This window comes from Zalophus californianus, chromosome 6 (genome assembly GCF_009762305.2).
Source record: "Zalophus californianus isolate mZalCal1 chromosome 6, mZalCal1.pri.v2, whole genome shotgun sequence".
NCBI lineage: Eukaryota > Metazoa > Chordata > Mammalia > Carnivora > Otariidae > Zalophus > Zalophus californianus.
The window spans coordinates 96,093,396-96,102,709 of NC_045600.1; positions in this window are offsets into that span (position 1 = coordinate 96,093,396).

Consider the following 9,314-nt stretch of genomic DNA (forward strand, 5'->3'; position numbering starts at 1 on the left):
TTTATTTCTCCAGAAAGCGTTTCTCTAATAACTTCCACGCTTTTTTCAAGCCCAGCTCGTATCTTTAAAGTCATGATTCTGAACTCTAGGTCCGACATCGTACTAATGTCCGTATTGAGTAGGTCCGTGGCTGACGGTACTACCTCTTGTTCTTTTTGCTGAGGTGATTTTTTTTGTCTTGTCATTTTGTCCAGAGGAGAATAGATGAATGAGAGAACAAAATGCTAACAGGTTTACAACGTCCCCAGCAAATATACTGTATACAAATCCGAAAAGACCTAAAACCAGGGGAAAAGAGAGGGAAAGAAAGAAAAAAGAAAGAGAAAAGGAAAAAAAAAGAAAAAAAGATAAAAACAAAAACAGAACAATACAAAAAAAGCAGAATGTGATCAAATATGATCAGGCTAGTGCATAGATCAGTGCCACACACTAGATTTTGGGCGTATTTTGGTCTATTAGAAAAAAGTGCCTCCTAAAATTTTAAAGGAAGAAAGACATATATGTACAAAATAAGGTTTGATACAATGAAGGGATAGAAGATGACTGTAAAGATGAAAATTATAAAAGATTTTATAAAAAGACTTGATAAGATAAGAAGTTGTTTGAAAAAAGAAAGAAGATTTAAAAAAAAGAAGAAAAAAGGGAGAGAATGTGATCAGGCAGGAGACTAGAACAGAGCCATACACTAGTGATTTAGGGTATATTTTTATCTGTTAGAAGAAACTGTATCTCAAAATTTTAAAGAGAGAACATCTTATATATATATATGCCAAAAATAAGGGTAACTACTATGAAGGGATAAAATATGACTCTAAAAATGAAAAAAAAAATAAAAAATGTTTTTTTTTAAAGAGATTGATAAGATTTTGGTTGAAAAAGGGAAAAAGAAAAAGAAAAAAAACAGTTAACAAAAATTAACTTTGATGAACTAATGAATCATGGTAAAAAAAAGCCATGAATTCTATGTGCAGTATTCCCCTAGCACTGGAGTTCTCCCGTTCTCCTTGATCGGTAAACTTGGTCTTGGCTTGCTGGCTGTTCGTGCTGATCTTCTGGGGGAGGGGCCTGTTGCTGTGGTTTCCAAATGTCTTTGCTGGAGGCTGAACTGCCCCGCCCTTGTCGGTCCGGGCTAAGCAAGCTGCTCGGGTTTGATCTCAGGAGCTTTTGTTCCCTGCAAGCTCTCCGTACAGCCTTAGAGTACCAGGGCAAAAATGGTGGCCCCCAATCTCCACCCGGAGGAGCCGAGAACTCGGGGCCCCGCTCCTCAGTGCGCCTCCAGAGAAAAGCAGTCACTCCCTTGTCCCTGGTCTCCGGCCGCACTCCGTGCTCACCCGGGCTGTGACCGAGCGTTTGTATCTGTGGCACCCGACCCCGTGTGGAGTCTCCAAACCCAGCAGATCCCTGCGGTGCGTTCCCACGCCGCTCCTCCCCGGGAAGGAAGGGGAGTCTCCCCGGATCTGCCGCCTGCTGGGTCCCTGCTGCAGGAGCAGTGGCCCGACTGGGCCGCGGATCACAGTTTATGGCAACCCCAAGCTGAGAGCCCGCGCCTCAGCTCCGCCTCTGCAGCCGGCTTCCCCGCTCCGATACCTGGGAGCTCTGGCGCACTCAGGCTCCCCCGGTCTTTCTGTGACCCCAAGGGTCCTGAGACCCCACTGTCCCACGAGGGTTCCACCCCCGCTTAGCCACTGGAGCGACGTCCCTCAGCGGAGCCGACTTCTAAAAGGTCCGATTTTGTGCTCCGCGGCTCTAGCACTTGCCAGAAGCGGCGGACGGAGGCCCCTCCCCCGCCGTCTATCCTCCCGAATATCGCCTCGGATTCACTTCTCCGCACGTCCTACCTTCCAGTAAGTGGTCGCTTCTCTGTTCAGATAGTTGTTGCTACTCTCCTCTTAGATCTCCTGTTGAGTTCGTAGGTGTTCAGAATGGTTTGATCCCTATTCAGCTGAATTCCTGAGACCAGACGAAATCTAGGTCTCCTGCTCCTCCGCCATCTTGCTCCGCCCCCCGATATGAGGAATTCTTAATCTCAGGAAACAAACTGAGGGTTGCTGGGGTGGTGGGGGGATAGGGGGGATGGGGTGGCTGGGTGATAGACATTGGGAAGGGTATGTGCTATGGCTAGTGCTGTGAATTGTGCAAGACTGTTGAATCACAGATTTGTACCTCTGAAACAAATAATGCAATATATGTTAAGAAAAAAAAAGAAGAAGATAGCAGGAGGGGACGAATGAAGGGGGGGAAATCTGAGGGAGAGACAAACCATGAGAGACGATGGACTCTGAAAAACAAACTGAGGGTTCTAGAGGGGAGGAGGGTGGGGGATGGGTTAGCCTGGTGATGGGTATTAAAGAGGGCACGTTCTGCATGGAGCACTGGGTGTTATGCACAAACAATGAATCATGGAACACTACATCAAAAACTAATGATGTAATCTATGATGATTAACATAACAATAAAAATTTAAAAAAATAAATAATAGGAAATACAGCAGTCACAGATAGTATTATAGGTGCTGTTACCTTAAGTGAATGCCATGGAAGACAGCGCAGGGAAGCATCTTCCTCAGGGACAATAGCCCTTCGTATACAGTGGAAGTTGAGAGTATGGGCTCCCCAGTCATAGAGATCTGGGTTCAAATTCTAGTTGTGCTATTTAAAGTAATTTCACTCCAAGCATCTATAAAATTAGATAATCATAGTAATTACCTCGTAGAAAAAGTACCTAGAGAATAAACACTCATTTTGGAAGCTGGAAAGAAGTCAAAGAAACCACCATATTTCTTCAATTTTAAAACCATATTTGAGCATTTCTGAAATAAGGTGCATTATAGTTAATTATCAGCATTTTCCCTTAGCAGCACTTAAAATAATGACTCATCTAACAATCAATGGCATCTTAGTGTTTAATGAGAGAGTTCGTCCCTAACCCTGGAGCAGTTGGGTAAGTAGCCTAGCTTTAGCAAATTGGCTTATGGAGAAATGTTAAAATGAATGTTGTGCTTAAATTCATAAGTGCTTAAAAAAGTCTTCTGGGTCCTTGCTACTCATAATACAGTCACAAACAGCAGCGTCAGCAACACCTGGGATCTTGTGAGAAATGCAGAATCTCAGACCCTACCCCAGATCTATCAAATCAAAACCCTCATCGTAACAAGGCTTCTAGGCAATTTGTGTGTATAGTCAAGTTTGAAAAGCACTGTTCCACTTTTTTGTTTAGATTTTTTTTTTAAGTTGAGGATACTGGTATGATTGGAGTTTGGATTCATTTCCTCAACTACTCACCAAAATTGTATTCTTTCATTAAAAATATAATGGCAGCAGGGTGCCTGGGTGGCTCAGATGGTTAAGCATCTGCCTTTGGCTCAGGGTCATGATCCCAGGGTCCTGGGATTGAGTCCTGCATCAGTTCCCTGCTTGGCGGGGAGCCTGCTTCTCCCTCTCCCTCTACTGTTCTCCCTGCTTGTGCTCTCTCACTCTGTCAAATAAATAAATAAAATCTTTAAATATATATATATATATATATATATACACATATAATGGCAGGGATGCCTGGGGGGCTCAGTCAATTAAGCGTCTGCCTTCGGTTCAAGTCATGAAATCAGGGTCCTGGGATCGAGTCCCGTATCTGGGCTCCCTGCTCAGTGGGGAGCCGGCTTCTCCCTCTGCCTGCCACTCCCTCTGCACTCTCTCTCTCTCCCTAACAAATGAATAAATAAAATCCTTTAAAAAATATATAATGACAAACTGGGATTAAGTTGATTCATTAAAATCTTTAAACATTTATGATGTATCTGGGGATTAATATAATTTTACATGCAAATCAAAATCTCAGGAAACCACATAACATTAATACCAAAGTTTGGGAGATGGAGAATAAAGTTTTACTTGAAAAAAATTTTTTTTCTTCTGTGGCATTGCTGAATTTTGTTTTTATATGATGTTCCAGAATGACACATTTGAACTGTTGGCCAAGGGGAGTACCACCCAGAATGAACACATATTATGCACAAGGATTGAACACTTAAAGACTCCACTTAACCCGGCCTGACCAACCCAGGTGAAAAATAAGATGCCAAATGTTTGATTGAACATCATACAATTCTAATATATACAATTAGAATTACTGGATTGTTACGAAATTCGTTGTTTGGTGATATCTACTGTAGAAAATATAAATCATTAATATGGTCTTTCATGGTGCCCTGATTAAGGAAAATAATACAATCATGACCAGAGGTAGTATAACTTTGATTATTCTATTATCCTCTGTGGTGTGTTCAGTCAAAAGGGAATGTAAAATTAGAAAGCATAGCCCTGAGATGGAATAGTTAATCCTCCACAAGAAGAGTCTGGATTGGCTGCCAGAATGCAAATAGCTAGAGTGATGAATGTGAAAAGATCAGCAGTCCAGATAAACCCCTGGACACTGTTACTTTATAGTGCAGATAAATTAGGTTTTCTGTAATTAATGTAGGCAGGAGGAATTGGATTTGAGACTTTTTTAAATTTTCTTGGTTTTATTACATTGAGTAGGCACACGTGCTCTCTCCATAGCCCCCAGGAATCTGGTGTCCATCCCTAGCTTCTTACTACAGGGGTCCCTTTGCCAGCTGGTCAGGACCTAGCCAAGCCCACACAGGCCCTTTCTCACCCAAGGTCTATCTCTGCTCCATGGAAAACACTCACACTCACTTTTCTTTGCCTCAGTAAACAATGGGGTACAGGTTAATCTCTAGGCAGTAACATTTCTGTTGCCCCCATCAGCAAAGCAATATATTCTTTCAGATTCCCTGGGCAGGAGTCACATCCCTGTTTCCTATACCGGCAGCATCAGTGGACACATTGTGAGCTCTCCCATTAGAGCTTTCTCCACTGTGAAAGCCCTGTCTTGTTTTCAGTTCCCCTAGAAGCAAACACTGAGACGAGGATTCAAGATCAGGTTGTTTATTGGGAGATTAGCTCAGAAAACACTGGTGGAGGAATGGGAAGCCTAGGTATGGTTGGCACTGTGATGCATCCAGATTCCCTCAGAAAGGAAGGCTGCAGATGTTACCAAAAGAGCCTCAGCTATCAGCCCTCTTTGGAGACTGCCTTGGCTAAAGAAAATTGCCTCTCCCACGTTAGGTTCCTTCCAGGCACAACTCACACCCAGTGACTAATCGCTGTGAGGTTAAAAATGCCCAAACTTCTCCCCCAATTCAGGATGACTCTAAAGGGCATTCCAGCTCCAGAGCTCCCCAAACGGTCAACTGAGGCCTCTGTTTGGACTGCATTATAGTCCAACTTCTCCCTCTGCTACTCTACTTCTTTCCCCTCCCTTCCATAGGTATTGATCCCAAAAGAACCCTTAATAAACATCCTGCATGCTAATGAACCCATCTACAACTACAGGAAAAGGAAGGAAGCCAATATACGGTATATTATCAAGCAATTTACCACTATGATTGAGCGAAATCACACCAGAAAACTTTGAGAAACAATGTGGAATATGTGCCTCACAAATATCTTACCTGAGGAGTAAAAGATCTAAGGTATTCATTGTTTGATGACATAATTCTTCTACAACTGGCCTGTCCTGTGCACATCAGAGCAGGCTGCAGCTGCCAGAAGCAGCCCTCAGGAAGAGTCATGGGGCTGGTGTTTGGTTAGCAGTTGGGCTGGAGCACACAGAAATGAGAGGTGTCCGTGGAATATGAGTAGGCTCTGACAGGGTCCTCTTATAGATACCTGCTCCAGTTTAGGACTGAGTGGAATCATCTTCCCAGATTAATGATGCTACAGAAAAAAACCAGATATGAAGAGCACTAGAAATACCTACCACAATCAGGAAGGGATTTGGGGTTGGAACCCAAAGAGTGACCATATATCAAACATTAATTGAGTAAATAATATCTGCCAGACATTGTATTTGGCTGTTCTTACCCATGAACTCATTTAATCTTCACAACAATTCTGTGAGGTGTTTTTTACTTAACATATCAGACACTGAAGTTTAGAGGAGAGAAACTTCCCCAGGTAAGAAGCTTAATCCCAAATCTGACACAAAATTCCACATTCTTAACCAGACTACACTATTCTACCTTTCTGGGAGCAAGAAATAGATCTCTCAAAAAGAAAACATTGTTGGTGAGTCTGGGAAGCAAAAGGGCACTATCCACAAAAATAAATACCTTTCACTTTTGTGAGAAGTGAAAACGTATATCCCCTTTTCCCCCTGCAAGCAGCCAAAATGGAGAGTAAAGGTAGAAAAATGTAACACCATAATAAGAATTTAATGGTACAGGTGAAATTACTTTATGTTTTAAACTGTCAGCATTTTGATTTATTCCAACTGCTAGCATTAGGCATTCCATTTGCTGAATTGAGATTGTGTTTGCAACTTAAAGTGACTATGGCAATGTTATTACCTGAGAGTAACCAGAAGAGCCATAGGTTGGCTGGAATTTTCATCCAGGTGTAGGTGCAGATTACTCCCACTCAATAAATTTTATAAGGAAGTTGGGAGACAAAAGCAAAGTTGTGTCTCAGCCATAGGTCACATCCCACACATCATGCTAGTTCAAATTACCAGTTACATACTGACTATCCTATAAAATTCACATTGACAGTCTTCCCAACTTCTAAGAACTATAGAAATAATTGCTACTACAATAACTACGTTGCCTACCTGGGTTTCATTTACAAATCTCACTTTCTTTTTTACCTTGAAAAGAGATTTGAGCTGCCATTTGTCTAAATGAATAGTGCTCTCAACCACTCACTTCAAGATATAGAAATGATACAAGAGGAAGTGGCAGAAGCTGACTAAAGACAGCAAGCCAAGACACAGGAAGATTTCCCGCCCCTAGCCACAGTCTCCAGACTTTAAGAGGCATCTGAGGCACCACAAAGTCTCCAATAGAGAATCTGTTCCTTTCTTTCTCCTCAGGTTTCAGACTATGAAAATTCTTAAATGTTCCCTTATGATAAACAGTCAATTGTTAGGGCACTGTACCAGGATTGGGATTTCAGCCTCAAAAAAAAAAAAAAAAAAGTGAGAGAAGTGGGCAGGTGGGATGACAGTGAGCTGGTAAGAACAGAAAGACCCAACAAGAGTCAAAAGGACAGAAGTAAAAAGTCGTAAATTACTTTCAGGAAGGGGAACAAATAAGATAGAAACAAAGGCAAAAATTTTTTAATAAGAAATAGACTGTAATTTTAGAATAAGTAAACCACTGTGATAATCTGTGAAGATTCTGAATGCCTCTCTTCATTTCCTTTTGGAATCCTATTTAACTAAGAGGTCACGGTTCACAGTTTGTCAGCTGTCTTTTATCCATTTAAAATAATCCATGAGGAAATGTTAGCTCAAGGTTATTAACAGTGTCCAAACAAATAACACCTCAGAAGTTAATCACCTTGGGGGAAGGGGAGAATATTCTCAACTCCACTATGGAAAATTGCTAATCTTATGACCCCCAGTAATAACTTTGCAAATCAGAGAGTGGTTCTTTGTTATGGTGCTGGGTAAAACCTCACCATTTATCTACATCAAAATCTGGGACATCTGGCTACCCTAACCTTGTCTACTAGGCAGAGCATAAATTACAGACCAGGGAGCTATGAGCAGTAAAAGGCAAAAAGGTATGGAAATGTATGGCCTTCCAAACAAAACCAAGAGATGACTTCTAAATATAGTGTTTTATTTTTAGATCATCTTCCAGCCACCTCTCCATCATGGTTTGAACTTAAGGAAAGACAAGTTTGACACTTATAACTAAAGTTCATGTTTAAAACAGCACTCAAAAAAGAGTGACAAAAACTTCAATTGCTCCCAATAAAAATATTATTATCAAAAGACTGCTTTATTATTAGAATTTTTTTAGGAAATCATTCCTTGGTCCAGATGTTTTTCTGAATCCTATGACTATTGGCCTTTGCATAAAGAGATCAGAAGTAGATGATTGCAGGGGGGCGGAGCAAGATGGCGGAGGAGTAGGAGACCTGGATTTCGTCTGGTCTCAGGAATTCAGCTGGATAGGGATCAAACCATTCTGAACACTTACGAACTCAACAGAAGATTGAAGAAAAGAATAGCAACAACTCTGTGAACAGAAAAGCGACCACTTACTGGAAGGTAGGACGTGCGGAGAAGTGAATCCGAGGCGATATTCGGGAGGATAGACAGTGGGGGAGGGGACCTCCGTCAGCTGCTTCTAGCAAGTGATAGAGCTGCAGAGCACAAAATCGGAAATTTTAGAAGTCGGCTCCGCTGAGGGACGTCACTCCAGTGGCTAAGCGGGGGTTGGAACCCTCGCGTGACAGTGTGGTCTCAAGACCCTCGCAGTCACAGAAAGACTGGGGGGTGCCTGAGTGCAGCAGAGCTCCCAGATATTGGGGTGGGGAAGCCGGCTTCAGAGACGGAGCCGAGGAGCAAGCTCTCAGCTTGGGGTCAGCATAAACTGTGATCGGCGAAACAGTCGGGCCACTGCTCCTCCAGCAAGGACCCAACAAGCAGCAGAGCCAAGAAGACTCCCCTTCCTCCCCCAGGAGGAGTGGTGCAGAAGCACACCGTATGGATCTGCTGGGTTTGGAGACTCCACACGGGGTCGGGTGCCAGAGATAGAAATGCTCGGTCACAGGCCGGGTGAGCACGGAGTGCGGCCAGAGACCGGGAGAGACGGGAGTGATTGACTGCCCTTCTCTGGGGGTGCACTGAGGAGTGGGACCCTGAGTTCTCGGCTCCTCCGGAGCGGAGAATGGGAGGCCACCATTTTCACTCTCGTCCTCCAACGCTGTACAGAAAGCTTGCAGGGAACAAAAGCTCCTGAGAGCAAACCCGAGCAGAGTACTTAGCCCGGACCCGGCAAGGGCGGGGCAATTCCACCTCCGGCAAAGACATTTGGAAACGATGGCAACAGCCACCCACCCCCCCAGAATATCAGCATGAACAGCCAGCCAAGACCAAGTTTACTGATCAAGGAGAACAGGAGAACTCCAGCGCTAGGGGAATACTACACATAGAATTCATGGTTTTTACCATGATTCATTAGTCTTTCAAAGTTAATTTTTTAACTTTTTTTTTTGAATTTTTCTTTTTCCCTTTTTCAACCAACATATTATCAATCCTTTTTAAAAAAAAAATTATTTTTCATTTTTAGAGTCATATTCTAACCCTTCATAGTAGTTACTCTTATTTTTGGCATATATATATAAGTTGTTCTCTCTTTAAAATTTTTAGATACAGTTTCTTCTAACAGATAAAAATATGACCTAAATCTCTAGTGTATGGCTTTTTTCCAGTCTCCTGCCTGATCACATTCTATCCCCTTTTTT